This window comes from Porites lutea, chromosome 2, assembly GCF_958299795.1.
Source record: "Porites lutea chromosome 2, jaPorLute2.1, whole genome shotgun sequence".
NCBI lineage: Eukaryota > Metazoa > Cnidaria > Anthozoa > Scleractinia > Poritidae > Porites > Porites lutea.
The window spans coordinates 13,834,080-13,853,711 of NC_133202.1; the positions used below are offsets into that span (position 1 = coordinate 13,834,080).

Consider the following 19,632-nt stretch of genomic DNA (forward strand, 5'->3'; position numbering starts at 1 on the left):
AGGCACTGTGCCTGTGTTATAAGACATGAGACTTTAATAAAGTTCATTATTATTATTATTATTATTATTATTATTATTATTATTATTATTATTATTATTATTATTATTATTATTATTATTATAAGGTTTCCATGTAGCATTTTACCCTGATTTTCACTCAACTGCAAGTAGGGTTCTAAATGTAAATATTATTGCCTTTAATGAAAGCCTTTAACTCATACTAGTCAAACATTTTGAATCTTTAACAGTCAGATGAATCTTATTCAGTTGTGTGAATTTGTGGACATTGAAATCATTTGCTGCTCAGGTTTTGCACTGTTATTAGACCCCTTGTGGAAAATGCGTTATCATTTTTTTCAAATTTTTAGTCTTGGTTTGTGAAAAGAGGCACGTGGGGAACCCTGTGTCAAGTAAAATTGTGCTGATTGTAGTAATTTGGCCATAAGTGCAGGAAAAAATATTATTAATTAGTAATAGCAGGCGGTGTCCTCTGGCAACTTAGAGGGTGTTTACATGACACCGGGGCAACTTTTGCCCCGGAGCGAGTTCACTCCAGTTCCCTCTCATAGCTCTATATTTGTTTACATGATACCACCACAAAATGTCATGCAGGCGCGAGTCACCCTAGCGTGAGTTCACCCCAGTTCTTGTACCGGGGCGAGAATTTCACTCTGGTACAAAATCTCACTGCAGTATCATGTAAACGCGAAACGACCACCCGTTTTGGCGTGAAATCAGTCTGCCGGTAGACTGGAATGGGTAGCGCACGCGTAACGTTTGTGATTTTGAATCACACTTGTATTTTATCAACATGAAGTGCACCTTCAAATAACGAGATATGAAATGACTCAGTCATAATGTAAACCCGATACAAAATCAAAAAGTCATCCCGGTATGAGACTCGCGCCGGTGTGAGTTTTCTCATGTAAACACCCCCTTACTGTACATGTATTTGTGCCTTTAGTGCGCGATTAAGTGTATTATCACTAGCCTACAAAATTAATAATCTGTGTAGTTTACTCAAATAATACTTGCTTTCTATTTATTCAGCAGATCAGCCTGGATGTTGGTGACAGAAAGTCCTCTCAAAGCAAACAGGATTAATACATGTTAATAACAAGCCTTAGTCTTGTAAAGTGGTTCCAGGGCTGTCACTAAGGGCCATAAACCAGACTTTAAATTGGCTACTTTGAGCCCAATACTTGGCTGTTTTGAGAGGAAACGAAACTTTCCACATTTTCAGTGTTCCGCTCACTCATTTCACTTACCCTGCAACTTGCAATCTTAGTGACAGCCTTGTGCATCTAACTTTTACATCATCAGTTTATGAAAATGATTTGTTATTTGGATTTTTTTGTTAAATTTGACTGTAAACACTTCTGGGAGTGAAAGGGCTAAATCAAGAAACCATCAATGTTATACATGTGTTAGGCTTTCAGTCCTTTTATTTCTTATCTAAAATTGTTTAAGCTTTTCATTTGAATTATGCTAAATTATACTAAATATTTTCATTTTGGAAGAGACCATTTTGACCCACCTTTACATTGACTTGTGTGTTAGAGTTGCTGTTTTTTATCAAAATTTAACTTCATCAGTTCTCTTGTACACCCTGTACCTTACATGTAAATGCTAGTAATTATTTTAAACTATAAATCATCTTAATTTGGTATAATACTAAGTTAAGATGATTTTTTTGGATATTTTGAGAAGACTGTTTTGACCCATTTGAAAAGTTTATGTACACTGTATCTTCTTATTTAAACCTTAGGTGTTGGAAAAAATTTTCGTTTTTTTTAATTTTTAATGTAATGACAAAGATGCTAACACAGAAATAAATCATGTTATATTTAGAAAATTCAGTTTTAGAGTATCAGTGTGTTTTGTTTTTTAAAACCTTGTAAGATCACTCTTTACGGGACTAAACTTGAAGAATGCGATTCGTATTTGCAGCTTTTGTAGTTACAACAATGTAGCATTCCTGGCGATTTTCATGGGATTTGAAATGTAAAAATAAAGATAGGCAATTTGAAAATTGGTTATGGTAATGCAAAATTGGAAACGGAAAGGGGCCCCTATTTTTAAACTACTACTCCTTTGCGTGTCCGCTTAACGCGTAAAAGGATTGTCTAAAAAAGATCTTTACACCAACTTTACGCTTCAATTACGCTGGTTTAAGTCTCTACTTTAAAGCGTATTTACACCAACTTTACGTTAGCTTAAATCTCTTCTTTACGGCGTATTTACACCAACTTTATGCAGGGCTTAAACTGTCTCTTTACGATACCTTAACGCATACGCGTAAAGGTAAGGTAAAGTTCGGCTTTACGTGGCTGAAATGTGTCGTAAAGTTACGTAAATGAGAGCTTTACGCCACCATTACACTAACTTAAATTTGCCTTTTCGTGCTGTGCTAGTGTCACGCAACACCGCCCTGATCATGCCTTCCCTGTCGGCAACCAAGGTTTATATAGATCCGATTTCTGATTTCACCTTCCTTTCGACTGCGAAATCGGGCAAACCTTGGATCAAAAGGAACACACCCTGTTGTGCTTTACATATCAAACATCATTAGAGTTGCCAATCGAAGCATTTAGTCTAGTCGTCGTTCGTGCATACGCGCATGAAGCAAAGCATCGAAGAAACCCGCGTAGACTGAATAGCATGGTCTATAAAACACCACAATCTGTTTGTATTTGATGACTACGATAGACTCTTCGTAAATTCATCTCAAGGTAAGGTCCTTGGTTCATGTGTTTCTGTTAAAAAGGTGAAACAATATTATTTTAAGGTTTAAATTAGGCTAGCCAAAACGGGGCTGGGGAAAACCCCTTTACGCTCATTCTAGAATTCCTGTAATAGAAAGTGACGTCAGCGCACGGTACTCAAGAAAGAAAAAAACTGTTAGGCTTTTAGCACATAAATCTCGTACACTATGGATTATGAATGAATAGAGAAAACAGAAGCCCGCAAATTGAATTTTTTCGCTTTTTGAAAAAACCGTGAAAGAATTTAAGGCTACAGATTGGCTGAGAGGTTCGTAGTTGATGCTTTCAAAGAATGTTCAGAAATAAAATAAGATAAAATTAGTTGTTCTTAGGGAATCACCCCATAAGCAGTGGCGCTGTACATGCGCACAAGCAGGACGCCGTTAAGGTTACCATCAACTTGAATTAGATCTAGAAGCACAGACACATTGCTGACATTAAGGAAAAGCGTGATTTCTAAGCCCATTTTAAACAACGTTCTGAAAGACCGTAGAATTAATTTACATTATGCCAGTACGCTGATGCCTAGCTAACCACATGACCAAATAATACGACAGGCTTTGTGGACGAGAATGCTTTTAATATTGTATTGATGACTTAACACATTTCTGAAAGACCGTAGTATTAAATAAATTTACATTGTCTGAGTAAGCTGATGCCTAACCACGTGACCAATGATACGACAGGCTTTGTGGACGAAAATGTTAATATTATATTAGTCCATTTCAAACAACGTTGTTGTTAGAAGAGCTACAATGTAAATTCGAGTTAAAATAAAGTTAATCATTAGTTTATGTTGTGAAAGACCGTAATATTAATTAATTTACACTGTCTGAAAGTACGTACGCCGGTAAGCTGATGCCTAACCACGTGACCAAAGGATATGACAGGCTTTTGGACGAGAATGTCAATATTGTATTGATGTCTTAGCCCATTTCAAACTAAGTAGTGAAAGACCGTAGTGTTAATTTATATTACGTAAAAGTACGACAGTAAGCTGATGCTTAACCACGTGACCAAAGGAAACGTCAGACTTTGCGGACGAGAATGCCTTTAAAATTATGTGGATGTCTTAGCCTATTTTAAACCAAGTAGTGAAAGACTGTAGTATTAATTTATATTATGTAAACGAGCAACAACAATTACCTTTTGCTTTATCCCTTGGCAGTTGTCTCTTTTTGAGAGCTTCAAGACGCGCGGAACAATGCATGTGCATTTACGAAGGGGTTAGGTTGGAGTGACGGGAAAATATCATTTTACAACTTAGTCACGTGATTTCGTTGGTGCCCAACCACGTGACCAAAAGTTGTGGTCAATGCGATTTTGTAGCCCATTTCAAACAACGTTGTGAGAGACGTTAGTATTAATTTACATTTTGCGAATGTACGCCAGTACGCTTATGGCCAACCTCGTTACCCAAAGGAAACGACACACTTTGTGAACGAGAATGGTTTTAAAATTATAAATATTTCTTAGCCCATTTCAAACAACGTTGTGAAAGATACGCCAGTACGCTAATGATTAACCACGTGACCAAAGGAAACAACAGACTTTGTGGACGGAATTACTTTTAATATTATGTGGATGTCTTACCCCATTTCAAAGAAAGTAGTGAAAGACCGTAGCATTAATTTATATTACGTAAAAGTACGACAGCAATTACCTTTTCCTTTATGCCTTGGCAGCTAATGTTGTCTCTTTTTGCGAGCTTCAAGACGCACAATACAAGGCATGTGCATTCACGACGGCGCTGGGTTAGAGTGGCAGAAAAATATCATAATTTACAGCTAAGTAACGTGATATCCGTTAATGCCTAACCACGTGACCAAAACTTGTGGTCAATGCGATTTATGGCCCATTTCAAACAACGTTGTGAAAGACCGTAGTATTAGTACGCCGTGCGCTGATGGCCAACCCCGTGACCAAAGAGGGGGCATGGGGGTTTACGGTATTGCGGTATTGAGCTTTCTTTAAGCGGTATTTCGGTAATTTCGATTTTAATCTGCGGTATTGCGGTATCATCCAGCCCTGCGGTATGCGGTTTTTCATCCTTCTGGCTAAGGGCACTCGGTAAAAGAAGATCCTTCTCGGTATTGCGGTACTTGCATGTTCATTTGGCCTCTCCTGTCTAAAGTCGGTAAATGAATACACAATTTCACAGTTACACAGTTACTCTATGGTGAAATTGGTAGAACATCCAATGACCTGGCTTTTCGATCGTTGTACCGATCAATTCGAGATCTTCTCACGTTTGCTCGCGAAGGATGAGGTTGATTTCTGGTATATACATGCTTGAGATAAAAAAAAAAAAAAAAAAAACACGCGAGATGGATACAACGTTAAGTAAGCGTCACCGATCATAAATGCGGTATCGGTATTTCGTAGGTTTTCGACACAGTATTTCGGTATTAGCAAATTTTTCGTACGGTATTGCGGTATTGGGTAGCCCCCCAATGTCCCCCTCACCAAAGGATACGACAAACTTTGTGGACGAAAATCAGTGCTTTTAAAATTATAAAGATTTCTTAGCCCATCTAAAACAACGTTGTGAAACACCGTAAATGATACATTGTTGTAGCAAGTTAAAAGGCATATGAGTCAGTGAACGACGTTAAACAAGGAAAACCAGATGGACTGCTGCTGTATTGCAATTAATAATATATAGATTAAGCTCTTCGTAATTAACGTCAAAAGGAAATGGGTGTCGAGCCCGAATGGGCTCTGAGTCAATAGGCTAGATATTCACTTGGGATCCCTCACGTCGGTTTCCCAACAAAATTAGAATCGAAACTTTGAGCTTGAAGTTTCAGAAAATACAGAATGCCAATAAAATGTCACGCAACACCGCACTGAGCATACCTTCGTCGGCAACCAAGGTTACAGATCCGATTTCGGATTTCACGTTCCTTTCGCTGCGAAATCGGGCAAACCTTGGATCAAAAATCTGTTTTCGATCCGCCGATAGGAACACACCCTGTTGTGCTATATATATCAAGCATCATTTGGGTTGCCAATGGAAGCATTTAGTCTAGTCGTCGTTCGTGCAAACGCGCATGAAGCAAAGCATCGAAGAAACCCGCGTAGACTGAATAGCATGGTCTATAAAACACCACAATCTATTTGTATTTGATGACTACGATAGACCCTTCGTAAGTTCATCTCAAGGTAAGGTCCTTGGTTCATGCGTTTCTGTTAAAAAGGTGAAACAATATTATTTTAAGGTTTAAATTAGGCTAGCCAAAACGGGGCAGGGGAAAACCCCTTTACGCTCATTCTAGAATTCCTGTAATAGAAAGTGACGTCAGCGCACGGTACTCAAGAAAGAAAAAAACTGTTAGGCTTTTAGCACATAAATCTCGTACACTATGGATTATGAATGAATAGAGAAAACAGAAGCCCGCAAATTGAATTTTTTCGCTTTTTGAAAAAACCGTGAAAGAATTTAAGGCTACAGATTGGCTGAGAGGTTCGTAGTTGATGCTTTCAAAGAATGTTCAGAAATAAAATAAGATAAAATTAGTTGTTCTTAGGGAATCACCCCATAAGCAGTGGCGCTGTACATGCGCACAAGCAGGACGCCGTTCATAAAGTCAAGATTACCATCAACTTGAATTAGATCTAGAAGCACAGACACATTGCTGACATTAAGGAAAAGCGTGATTTCTACGCCCATTTCAAACAACGTTCTGAAAGACCGTACAATTAATTTACATTATGCAATAGTACGCCAGTACGCTCATGCCTAGCTAACCACATGACCAAATAATACGACAGGCTTTGTGTGACCGTAGTATTAAATAAATTTACATTGTCTCAGTAAGCTGATGCCTAACTACGTGACCAATGATACGGACAGGCTTTGTGGACGAGAATGTTAATATTATTTTAGCCCTTTTCAAACAGCGTTGTCGTTAGAAGCGCTACTATGTAAATTCGAGTTAAAATAAACTTAATGTTAGTTTATGTTGTCAAAGACCGTGGTATTAATTAATTTACACTGTCTGTCACAGCCAGAAATCAGTTTAAACCCCAGGTTGCAACTCACTTATAACCCAAGACTTCAAAGATTCCAAGTTGTTGTAAAATCACACCCTCTGGGCAAAAATTCTTCTCCTCAGTTTAACTTTGTGCTGTTACCAAGTCGATTCGGCAAGAACCATAATAGGTCACTGTCCTATTATGGTTCTTGGATTCGATTACTTACACTACACTTCTCTAATATAACTTTCTTCTCAACTCAAAATAGCTTACTCATTACATCATGTCTAAAAGCAGTGAAGTGAAGAAACGTTCTAGAAAATTTGAGAGGCGGTTGCTATGGCGCTATGTATTCCAGCAAAAAACCGAAAGTCGAATGTATCCTGTACTTATCGCGAAACATGATGAGCAAAATGTGGGACGAAGATAGAGAAAATATAGTCGAATGTAGGTATGGGCAACTCAGTTCAACGGAGAAAATAATAATAATAATAAAAGAATCAAAACAAACCAGGAGCAATACAAAACAAAACAATTGGCCGTGCAAATGTCGCGCAGCTGTAAACCGTAAATTCTGTTGAAACGTCTACATTTTCGCATTTAGGGAAAGTTCATTTAATATGACAAGGGGGGGGGGGGGATGAAGATATTGAGGGGGGGCTCCGAAAATTTTTAGACACCCGAAAGGGGGGGCTCTGAAAAAATTGTTGCGCTAGGAGGGGGGGCTCCGAAAATTTGGATACTTCAAAACCAACACATGACATCATCATACAGATCGGTTGGTTTTCAACTCAACAATTTAATGACCTGTGCAACTCAGCTATATCTTGTGGTTTACAGATATAACAAATGTAGTCTCAGTAATTATTACACTCTTGTTCATCCCAAAAATGCTTTAGAAAATTGTATCACAACTGTATCTCAAGTTTGTCATAGTATAAACCATTGAAGACAATAACGGTAAATATATTTAATACAGTCTAGCGATCTTTTTTCAGGGGAGCAAAGGAATTGAGGGGGGGGAGGGGCTCTGAAATTTTTTCGACTACCAAGGAGGGGGCTCCTAAAAAATTGAACCGCGAGCGAGGGGGACTGCTAAAATTTCAAGCTTCGAGTTTCAATATCTTCATCCCCCCCCCCCCCCCCCCCCCCCTTGTCATAGTCATATTAAATGAACTTTCCGTTATCAGGTGATTTTTTGCTTCGGTTAATATACATTAGCATCACAGAAGTGTTTCTATGAGAAATTCAAAACGGTGAATTTGTTTTTCCATTTTTGTAGATAAATTTCCCAATGATCTATATTAGATTTTATCTTTGCTATAACGACGACATTTGAACTTGCATAACAAGAGTATTTCTCAATGATAATCATTTTAGTTTTTAAAGAGATTTGTCGGCATCTGTTGTTCATGTTTACGTTGCAGAGCAACTGAGACCTGGCCTCGGTGTGACTTGTTTTAATAAAAAATATTCCACGATCAGAAGTAATTGCTTAATTTTACTATATAAACATAATAGTTCATCTAGGTGAACATACACGACTCGACAGCCACAATTCATTATTGCAGCTAGGATTCACAAGTTGTGTGTCCACTTATACGTCTTAATCGGTATTTGATTCCGAAGTTGCCTATACTGTCTCCCACTTCATTGCTGGGTTATGACATTCTCTGTCGGCTTCCACATGTTTTTTCATTTCTTAGTGTTCGACCGTTAACTACAGTACTCTTTAAAAAAGGAATGGGAAATCTTATTCAAAAAATTTCTACATCAAAGAGTACTTTTGTGGAAACATAATCAGACATTTCAGACAACACGACGGTAACACAGGCTGATGAATTGGATCTGTTTACATCCTGCTAAGCGGGATAATTTTATAGTTGCATGGTCCTAGTTTCCATTCCACGTTTTAAAAAAGGTAAACTTTTATGGGCCAACAAGAGGAAACGAAGCATGTTCCAGTCTTTCAGACTCTTGACGGACACAGAGAGAAAAATAAAACAGATGAGAGAATAGGAGAAGAAACTAATAGCAAGACAGAATTAACGGCAATGGAGACACATTTCCACATTTCCACACTTCCAAAGTTAGCAACTAAAAGTACTCGATTCTACCGTGACAAGACATTGTAGTGCGTTCATGTCAATTCATAAGTTTGTCTCTATTACGACTACCCGGTTGCATGCATTTGTCATAAATTAACGATAGTGTTACTCTTTTGCCCATTCCATTCTGACGACGCGTTCTGTGCTCTTCTACCCGAAGTAAAAGCCGCAAAATGTTGCGCAGCTGTAAACCGTAAATTCTATTGTATCGTCGACAATTTCGCATTAGTTTATCAGGTCATTTTTTGTTAAGGTTAATATACATTTTTGCGACTTCAAAACAATTCGTTGCTTTTACTCGCTTTTACGCGAGCGTCTCTGGCGCCTTCCGCGCACTCGCGGTCGACTTCTTGTCGAACTTGTGGCAAGTGGACTTAGGTTATTACAAGGTTGCATTTAGAGCGGTTTTCACTTGACTGTCGTAAAACCAAAACCAAAGTAAATACACTAGCCAACCAAAGGGCGTAGTAAAACCAAAACCAAAACCAAAACCAATTACTTTCGACAGTCAAGTGAAAACCGCTCTAGTTCTGGGGAACTATTTTAATTTGCTGCTGGACAAAATTTGCGTGACCAATATTTTTTTCTTTGTGGTCGCAATTTTCCTTCATCTCGTTGCATCGACGGTTGCAATCAGTCAATAATCTTTATTTATACAAGATATAAAGTAGACGTTAAAGAGATGCTTTGCTCGTGGAGTCGTGTCTGATAGAATTGCTAAAAAAGAGCAAACATAATTAAAATGTGGAACGTAATTAAGGCAATACAGGTGCAAAGGTGGCAGAGACCGATGGATATCAGTGGATGACAAATCCCAACAAAATTGCTACTGAAGATGCAAAACAAATCCTTAATGAGAAATTCAACCATTTTAACAATCAATTAATTTTTTTTGGAAATATTCAGTGTCACGGCTCAATGGCCAGCGTTGTGCAACATTTGTTCGAGACACGTCTCGAAAATTCAGGCTTTTTTCCGGTAAATAACGTGCGGAAAAACCGGGTTCTCTCCAATGCAACGTGACTTTCTAAGGCCTAATGTTCTTCATCTCATACGAACGTCTTCTGTTAAAGAATAATGAGTTCCTATACCCGAAAATATAGTCGTCCTGTGTATACATGAACAAGCAACGCATTCTTGTGACTAATATAACTTGAGAAAACTTAGCCTAAAAAATACAAAATATATAAAGTTCTACTTACATTTATTGTTACGATCTTTCGCCTTAGCTTTGCATGCGGGAGTGTGTAATGGCAAAATATTGTTTTTAATAAAAGGCATCTTGAAAATATATATCCTTGTTTATATCGAGAAATATGAAATTTAAATTGAAGTAAAGTTAGGGGTAACAGAGTGCTATTAGCAAATAAGCTTGTTTAAGCATGAGCAAGAGAATGTTCGAGATGACTGGACCCAAGTGAAAGGCTAACTAAGAAAAACAAATTTAAATCAAATGCAAGCTGGCACTGGAGCCGCGTGGTCGATGAGTTTAACAGACTGGGCTGCCATGGCTGCCCAGTTATAAGTTCGGTTCAGTTCGGTCGTCTGTGCAGAAAAACGGTCCCCCGGGGGAGGGAAGACACGAGGGTTTGGTACCGAGAAACGATGTTCTCACAAATGGTTTCATACGATTTTCCCTTGCACGGACCCTTGCAAGAATACTTTTTGTACCTCGTCTCCGCCCCCCCTGGAAAACCCAGAAGGCGTTGCGAACTTGAAGAAAGCTGTTTCGTTGTTCGAAGCGATTCCATCGAAGGAGTCACTCCATAATTTTTTTATTGTTCGAGTTTAAGTCAGTTGATGATGTTGGCGCTGGGAAACTCAGAGAAATGCTCAAGTTGCATACAAACCCACACGCCGTTCACGATAGGTTCACACTAAAAGGTGACAGTGAGCGTCAGGTTTGGAACGCCGGGGCCGCTTCGTAAACTCAAAGAGAGAATTATCGATCGATGTAGTACATTGAGCAATTATTAAGCACAATTTATGAGCAAAGTATTTCACCAGTTGACTACACTATGGCTGAAGACTTGATTGTAAGCTGTCGTACTCAGTGAAGCGAACAACATAGTTGCTGATGAATGTCAGATGAATCCTTATGTTACGCATGTCCATGACTTGAGCGAGGGACGTGACAACTTTGCCATGTTAGAAGACTGGCTTTTCCTTTAAATATTTCCTTTTAGTATATACTAAAACAGTGGATAGTGTTTTTCGCGCGCTCTGATTGGCTACTCAATCAGTGAATATCCTGCACTATTCACTGATTCACCTCCAGTTCCTCCGAGCGAGCGACGCCAAACTCGCGTAGGTTGCGAGCAAAATGCCTTCCCGGTTTGCTGCCGTAAAAAAACTAAGAAATTTCACAACTAATCAAGCGAGCTATTTCCGAAATACATGGAGAAGGTGACGAAGTTCGGTTTGGAAGTTTAAACAGGTAAAGCTTTTTTCTTTTTGAATTGAATTTATCGATAAAACCGGTGAAAAAAGTTTTTTGTTTACAAATGCAAATTAAGCTTAAGTCTTGCGTTACTTTATTTAGTTGACTTGTTCATAAATAAGCTTAAAACTAAATTTAATAATCTTTTTTTACAGAATTATTTTAAATACAAAAAGAATTCACAACTCCTTTTGAAGAAACTTTCCCGCAAGAGCTAAACAAAGGCCCTCAAAAGAGCGACGACCGCGGCCGTTCGGTCATCGCGCGCCAAAATTGTAATCGTTGGCAACAGTAAATGAGTTAAAAATCATCATTTTTGTGCTCAATTATCTCACTATTTTAGTATATACTAAAACAATTATTCCCCGAGGTGGAGGTGGCTAGTATTGGATATTTACCTTTCCGCTTCGCAGCCTCGGTAAATTTCCAATACTAGCCACCTCTACTTCGGTGAATAATTGTTATTTATTTAATGCAACACACGCCACTTTGGAGGTCTAAACTTCGGATACTGAGGATAAAGAAGACAAGGACAAAAATAGAAAGTCTGAGAATTTCGCACACAAGTTCAAAGCTTCACCTGGACATCCCATCCGGGAGCTTCACAAAGACCGACTTGAGGAAAATAGGAGTTACAAGGTTTGGTGACTGAGTAGAGCATATAAGTATAGTCCAGGTCTAGGATTCTGCGGGTTTGCTTTCGTTTGTATCTGTATATATCTTGCTAAGCTTTTATCATTAAATTTGTGCATGATCTTGTGATCACAATTCTGTGTTTTCTCTCACTCAGCAAGCACGATATATCAGATATATTGAAGGTTTGTAGGCTACTGAGATTTATAAATTAACTCAGATAGTACGCACTTTCTGATTGGTGAAAAACCTAATGGTGGTTTATTGTGCCTGTAAATTCATAGAAAACTGAAACATTTTCCGTTTTACTTAAAGTTATTTTACAAAAGCAATATATACAACCCTTTCTATGGGTTTACCGGCGTGATAACTCACTTGGGATGTTGGGAGAACACTCGAAAAGCTTGTAAATCACTCGCCTTCGGCTCGTGATTTGAGCTTTTCTCGTATTCTCCCAACATCCCGCGTGGGTTGTCACGCCGGTAAAGCCCGTAGAAAGTGTGGTCTATTGACTGTTTTCGAATTCCACATAATACACTCTGTCTGCCCCCCAAATTTTGCATAACTTATTGTCTTAAAATGCTCTTGGGAAAGCACTTAACATCTGGTGAGCACAACTAGATCAGAATAACCAGCACAAACTTACAAACTATTACCAACATGAATAATCTACAGGGATTGTGGCTTGGCGGAAAGAGTCATTTTATTTACGTTTTCGGCGCGGCATGGTTCCGCCGAGTAACTCACTTTGATTTGCCTGCGTGCAGACGTCTCCTATTTCCTTTGTTGCACACGGAAAAGGGACGTCTGCGTAACGCCGTCGCTAATCGTGTTCCAGCGTCCTGCTGGGTTCCCAAGATCTTGGGAACACGCTGTGATAGGCTGACACACAGTGCGCATTGTTTGACTTAACGCTGATTGGTTGTTATCGAATGTGGTCTGATAATGTATGCGGTGATTTAAATGATTTATGTAAGCGGGGTTTTCTAACCAAAACAAATCAAAACATTTGCGATTGTGTGCTGTGCTTTTCGTCGATCGAAAAGCAGAGCGATCGAAATCTTGTGCGGGGACGCGGAAAATTTAACGTGTACGAGGAAATTATTTCTTTACAATTTACTGTGCATGACACATCACATCATATTTGTAAACAGTGTCTGAGAAAACTACAAAAGCGGCGTGGACTTCGTACCAGGCAGGCATTTCGGAGAAAGCCAGCCAAAGAAACTAAAATCTTTATTTAGCCGTAACAAACAGAGGTCAAGAAAATTTAAACACTTTAAAACTGCATCTGAAATCAAATCCTATCGGGAACACCCACAGAAGCATAAACGGCAGGAAATGATTGCTCAGTATGCATGTAACAAACCTGCTTCATGACCTCTAAATGGAAGACTTAGCGCGGCAAAAATGAGATTTACTCAGTCAAAGGTTAGAATGCTACATGCACTGTGTAGTGCTAGTAATCTTCGCGCGAGAGAGAAAAGAAGAAAAACCTCTGTTCAAGCAGACTCTCAAGGTCACGTTTCGCTCGTATCACGAGCTTATGATGTTTTGTTTGGCCTGTCAACTCTTATTTCTAACCGGATATTATTTCACAATTTATGCGAAATAAAATACTTTGCCAGCGGGACGCTGGAACACGATTAGCGACGGCGTTACGCAGACGTCCCTTTTCCGCGTGTAACAAAGGAAATAGGAGACGTCTGCACGCAGGCAAACTTTGATTTGCAAATGGACAATTACTTTAAAAATGATCGGGCTGAAATTGACTGCATAAGTTTGGTATTTGACAGAACAGGAAAAGAAACACGCACCTAGACAACAAGCAATCGATCCGATAAGTTTGGATTGGTTTAAAAACTTGCCCAGTTTAATTTGGAGAAGCAAACCTTACTATCATCCTTCGGCTGGGACGATAGCGGAAACAATGGGCAGGCTTGCGGAAAGATAAACATATGGCAGCCTGTTTGATAGCGGAGATCAGCAGCGATTCCTTCCTGTTCGGCGGTGTTGGAATAGCTCGCGTTGCAGACGGACTTGTCACTGGAGACCCAGATAGAGCATTCGATATTAGTCCGTCGGGCATTTAGACTGTCTGCGACGCAAGCTACGTTGTACGTTGGTATATTACGCCTACTTTCTCTGCTTGCTTTCTCAGTGAAAGGGTGATATTCCATTCCGTACGTTTTTGAGGACATTATTACGGAAGCCCAGGGGGGCCACATTGTGATTTCGTTTTTATTTTTCACTTTTCGGTTTTTATATTTTACGTTTTCGTTTTTGTTTTTTACTTTTCCGTTTTTGTTTTTAACGTTTTGATTTTCACATCGTCATTTTGCTTTTCGGTTGAGATTTCGGTTTTTATTTTGTACTTTTTCGTTTTTGTTTTTAACGTTTTGATTTTCATTTCGCCATTTTGCTTTTCGGTTTTTTTTTTTTTTTCGGTTTTTATTTATTGTTTTTGTTTCTAACTTTTCGATTTTTACCGCTATTTCGTTTTACTTTTCAGTTTTTGTTTTTGCTTTTAAATTATATAATGAAAACCAATACCAAAACCTAATTATAAACATTAAAAAACAAAAACCAAAACCAAAACCGACAGAGTAGACCATCATGCTTTGCTGCAAGATCAATGTGGCTGATCAAAGTGTCCATCCGGCGGAGTGCGGCTTTGTTGACGATGTTAGCCCAGGTAACTTTTCTAATCAGTTTACCTCCATTGATTGCTCTAAATCATAAACTGTATTTCTTTTCAACGTACCTTTTAATTCTTCTATTTAAGCTATGAAAATCGCGTTAATCGTCTAGATCATCAGAAGGCTTTGATTGGAGGTAGTAATGTGCTGTAAGCTACCGCACATATGTTAATCTTTCATTTACACTAGATCGTAATTGGTTAGACTGTGAATATAACGGAGAATATATTCTTTGAGCATAATGGAAAGATCAAAGCATGGGCAGTAAGTTTTTAACACATGTCGGCTCTCGAAATCAGATAGATTTGGAGTCACGTTTATAACGGTAAACGTCAGATTCACCCAACGTCTGTCTTCTAAGATATCTGTTCGAACAAGCAAATACGGAATAGGAAATAAGCCGATAACAACCACTCAAAACAATTCTTATGGATAAAACCTGCGTGAAACTGCTAAGTTTTATGTAGTGCTTGGAGCTAGATCAAGAACAATTTGAGCAATCAGGACTAGCATTGTTTGACAGCTTGATCTCTGAGTCCTTTATTTTGGCGCATTATCAAGTGCATACAGAATGTTGGACGTCGGGAGTTTTTTTTTCTCTTCAAAATTGTCAAACTCGAGGACTCCGTCTCCGTTCAAGTTGAGACTACAATCTCAAGGACTTCGTCAACTCCAACGAGTTATTCACCACCTGCGGCGCTTCATGCTTAAAAAGGTCATAATTAGCAAAAAAACTGCTTGAAAAAATATTATGTGACAACCTGGTGTTTTGAAGGAACACCTGTCACCGTCTTCTTCGTCGTAAGGCCGTTTTTCTTTGCTCGCGTGCTCGTAAAGTGCGAAAAAAGGTAAAGAAAAACAGGAGCATTGAGGATTTGTCCATATCGAAACGCGTGTTACATAAATACGCAAGCTGTTGTTCTTTCAATGTGACCAGATCCCGCTTGCTCGAATCTCTAGCACGTGCTCAGGTTTTCATGTCTGACGTTAGAACCAAGGCAATAACATGCTTCAGTGATTTCAAGCGCGAATTTGACCCGAATGGTTAGAGTATTTATAAACACGCATACAGGATAGTTTGAGTTCGATGATTGGCTTATTGGCGGGTATATGTACTCCATCGGATGAGAAAATGAGCAGTGACGACCCAAGAACTATAAAAAAGCCAAGTTATTCAGACAAGCAAGTTTATATCTTTCATCCCGTTGCTTCATTGACCTCCAAGAACACATCAGCAATGATGTTCGAGCACATTTATGGCGTCGCCTCATTTATCGTGATCCTCGTTGCACTGCTTTGTGTTTTTAAAATGTACTTAGCTCTTACAGCAACCTACCGTGAGGATAGAGCCTTCCTCTTAGAGAGCGCAACAAGAGAAGAACAACAAAATGTAAAGAGAGGACAGAGAGAACTTGAAGCGGATAGAAGGAGCAATGCAGAAGAAGAAAGACCAAGAGGGTTAGCGCGTCAACGTCTTTCTGTGCAACATGATGAACGACGATGTCCCGGAGTAAGTAAACGATTCATTAATTCTTCTTATGATTGACTTCAAATAAAATGTTTAAATTTCCAAATGTTTAAAGAGAAATTGTGGATTAGGAGGCGCAGCTTAACATAAAGAGTGGGTGTATGGCCGGACGCATGCATGTCTTGATTGAAAGAAGTCACTATTATGAGTATCGATACCTCTTAATTTCATGTTTTCTTCTTTAGAAAGATTGTAATAAAATAGTTGTGGTATTTAACCAGTGACAAGATACAATTGAAATAGCTTTATTTATGTACATCAGTCAGTCTAATTGATGATTAAACTCAGTGACAAGGTCCCGTGAAAAATTCTTTCTTAAAAGAGGGCATGGGTTCAAGTTTACATTTCAGTGATTTCTGCGATCGTTTGAATGGACTTTTTTTTTTAATTTTTACGATATAATAATTTTATTCAACTTTAAAAAAATATGTACATCATTTACAGAAATATTTGAAGTAAGAAATTAAGCACTATATAACATTAAGAATATCATAAATAATAAAAATAGCAATCACCCATGTCCCCCATGATAACGATTTCGCAAGTACATTCCTTGCGGTCAGATGTTGTCAATAACTTTTGCAGGCAGTCCAGAGTTTAAAATTAAGTCATTACTAATCCGTCTCTGATATTAAAATGAAAAAAAGTTAAAAAGAATAAAAATCTCCGATTCCTAAATTCCTAATTCTTTAAAAAAAAGATTCCTAAAAATATTAATAAATTAATTCGGGCAGGCTCTATTATTATCAATCCGTAGGTCTGAGTCAACAAAGTCTAGCTGTCTTCTTCTGGATCTTGAGCCTCTCAAGCATAGTATCGCAGAACGTACGATGGCGAAAGATACTTTAGCTCTTATCTAGGAAATTGCGCTTGAGTAACTTTCTCCCTTCTTATTTGCGATCAGCTCCGCAAGTCTGCTACTTAACAAGCTCATCCGCCATTCCGCCTGTTGTCATGAAAACTAGGGGAGTGAACGTTCCCTGTTCGATCTCCATTGCTCTTTCCGCATACTGCATCTTCTTCTCGTTCTCATGCTTCTTGTCAGAAGCTCCTGTTCTTGTACAGTCTGACAAGATACAACTAATAATACAAAAAATCTAAGAAAACAAAATAATAGGAATAAATGAATTGGACATGTATATTTGACACCATAAACGACACTGAGTAAATAGAAAAGGTAATCTGGCCTCTGTGAAGACGTTTTTTCGCTCTTTGCAGTCTTCCCATGATTCCATGCGGCAATTTTTCGCGGTTTTTCGCGTGTTACGTAGTCATTTTGGTTGCATCGTTAGCGTCAGAGATAATTTTTCAACCTTTCAAAGAGCTTGTTTGACGACTTGAAGTGAGTTTTTTTTGTTTCGTTTCTTTTGATTGGCACTGAATTGATATACTGAGCGAATTTTCCAAGCTATTAATGTATAATTAAATGCCTTATTTTCACGACAAAGAGAGCCGCTGAATTTTTAATGATGAAAGTATTGTCTTCATCGGTCACGGTCGGGTACTTCACGAAATCAGTTTGTTTATACTTTCCTACTACAATAGTCGAGGTTCTCTGAAACCATAATACTTTTTGAAGAGAGGAAGGGATATAATTTCAACGAATGACAATGTACCTCGTTGTACCTCAACGCAAAAATCGACAAATCGAAATTGAACATGGCTGTTCTTTTAACCATTCGCAGACGACCGCGCGGCTTCTCGGGGTTGTCACTAAAATAAAAAGACATTAAGAAGATACTTCGGCGCAGACCCACCTGCGCAGTAAACTTAGAGTGAAAATATCTATAAGAATTATCTCTTTATATAACTAGAATTATCAGTAAAACATATTTTCAAATAAAATTCAATAGCTGCGTAACGAAAAGTGCCCAAAAATTCACCAAAATCTCTTGCAGAAGTGATACGTGCATTGTGAGTATCATAAAAGTCAACTTGGATGTTATACTCTCACAGTCCTGTTTTGAGCCAGTGTTATGAATGAACAAACACAAAACAATAGAGATTATTTCTTGAAAAATCTTATTGAAAAAAAAATCCATTCGCGGAACACTAACTAGATTGTGGATCCAGTTTATGCAAGTATTGAAAGATCAGCTGAGCACACGGCAAATTTCAACAGAAAATCACGCCATCTCCAATCAGGGCACATTTTGTAATTTTTCTTCAAAATTCTCCAAAACGTCGCTGCCTTGGTTGCATTCAAAACAGGCCAAGCGCTCTCCACCGTGAAGAAAATAGGGTTGAATTCGTCGATAAACAATTTCATAATGAAACGCTTTCCTTTGCCAACAAAAAGAAAACTGAACTTTCTTTTGGGCTTTTTCGATAACCTGTACAATGAATAGAAATCTCACGCCGTCGAGTTTATACAAAATTCGCCTTTTAGCTGTCAACATATACTGTAAACGCCTCTCCACCAAAGAACTGACAAAAATCAATAGGCCGAAGACCACATTCAGCCGTAAAAATTGCAGAGAAGGTACTGTCAAGTCGAACTTGGTCATGGGAAGACTGCGTAATCCCCTTTCTTTTCTCCTCAGTGTAGCCTGGGTGAGCGTGCCTAATTTGATGATCTATTAAGAATAAAGTAGGATGAAACCGATAATCAGATGTCTTTTCCGATTTAAGTAATATCAAGTCGATAAAAAAAAAAAAAAATTATTTTTGACTTTTTACTTTATAGCCAGAGTGAGCTTCGGGCAAAGATTTACTGAAACTCGGATGGATATTTTCTTCACAAGTCAACCTTTTTTTTTGAAAAGTTTGTCTTACTTCGAAAAGTATGGTTACTTTGTAAAAATAGTTTTAGTTTTTGTCCTCAATTTATAAGTGATATTATCCTTATTCCAGGTGTATTCGTGCTCAGATGCTAGGGCAGGATTCCGGTCGGACTTTATGTAACACAATTATTGAACTATAAAGCTTTCAGTACACGAACATCTATGTACAACATCTCAGCTGGGAGTGCTTATACAACGTTAATGATGCCATGGTCAAAACAAAAGTTAGTGTTCGCCTCTTACTTCTTTCTTACGGAAAGACGAAAGAGGGACAATATTGCTACAACACATCGAATTGTCACCACCGAAGTGTTTCTATGAGAAATTCAAAACGGTGAATTTGTTTTTCCGTTTTTGTAGATAAATTTCCCAATGGTCTATTTTCGAGTTTATCTTTGCTATAACGACGACGTTTGAACTTGCATAACAAGAGTATTTCTCAATGATAATCATTTTAGTTTTTAAAGAGATTTGTCAGCATCTGTTGTTCATGTTTACATTGCAGAGCAGCTGAGACCCGGCCTTGGTGTGACTTGTTTCAATAAAAAATATTCCACGATCAGAAGTAATTGCTTAATTTTATTATATAAATATACTAGTTCATCTAGGTGAACGTACACGACTCGACAGCCATAATTCATTATTGCAGCTAGGATTCACAAGTTGTGTGTCCACTCATACGTCTTAATCGGGATTTG

General features: G+C 38.3%; 1 protein-coding gene across 1 annotated transcript in view; it reads right to left on the bottom strand.

Annotated features, from left to right (window-relative positions):
- The window catches only part of LOC140927793 (TNF receptor-associated factor 2-like), a 122,226-nt gene that overhangs the window by 53,791 nt on the left and 48,803 nt on the right, over positions 1-19,632 (bottom strand). The window lies entirely within an intron of this gene.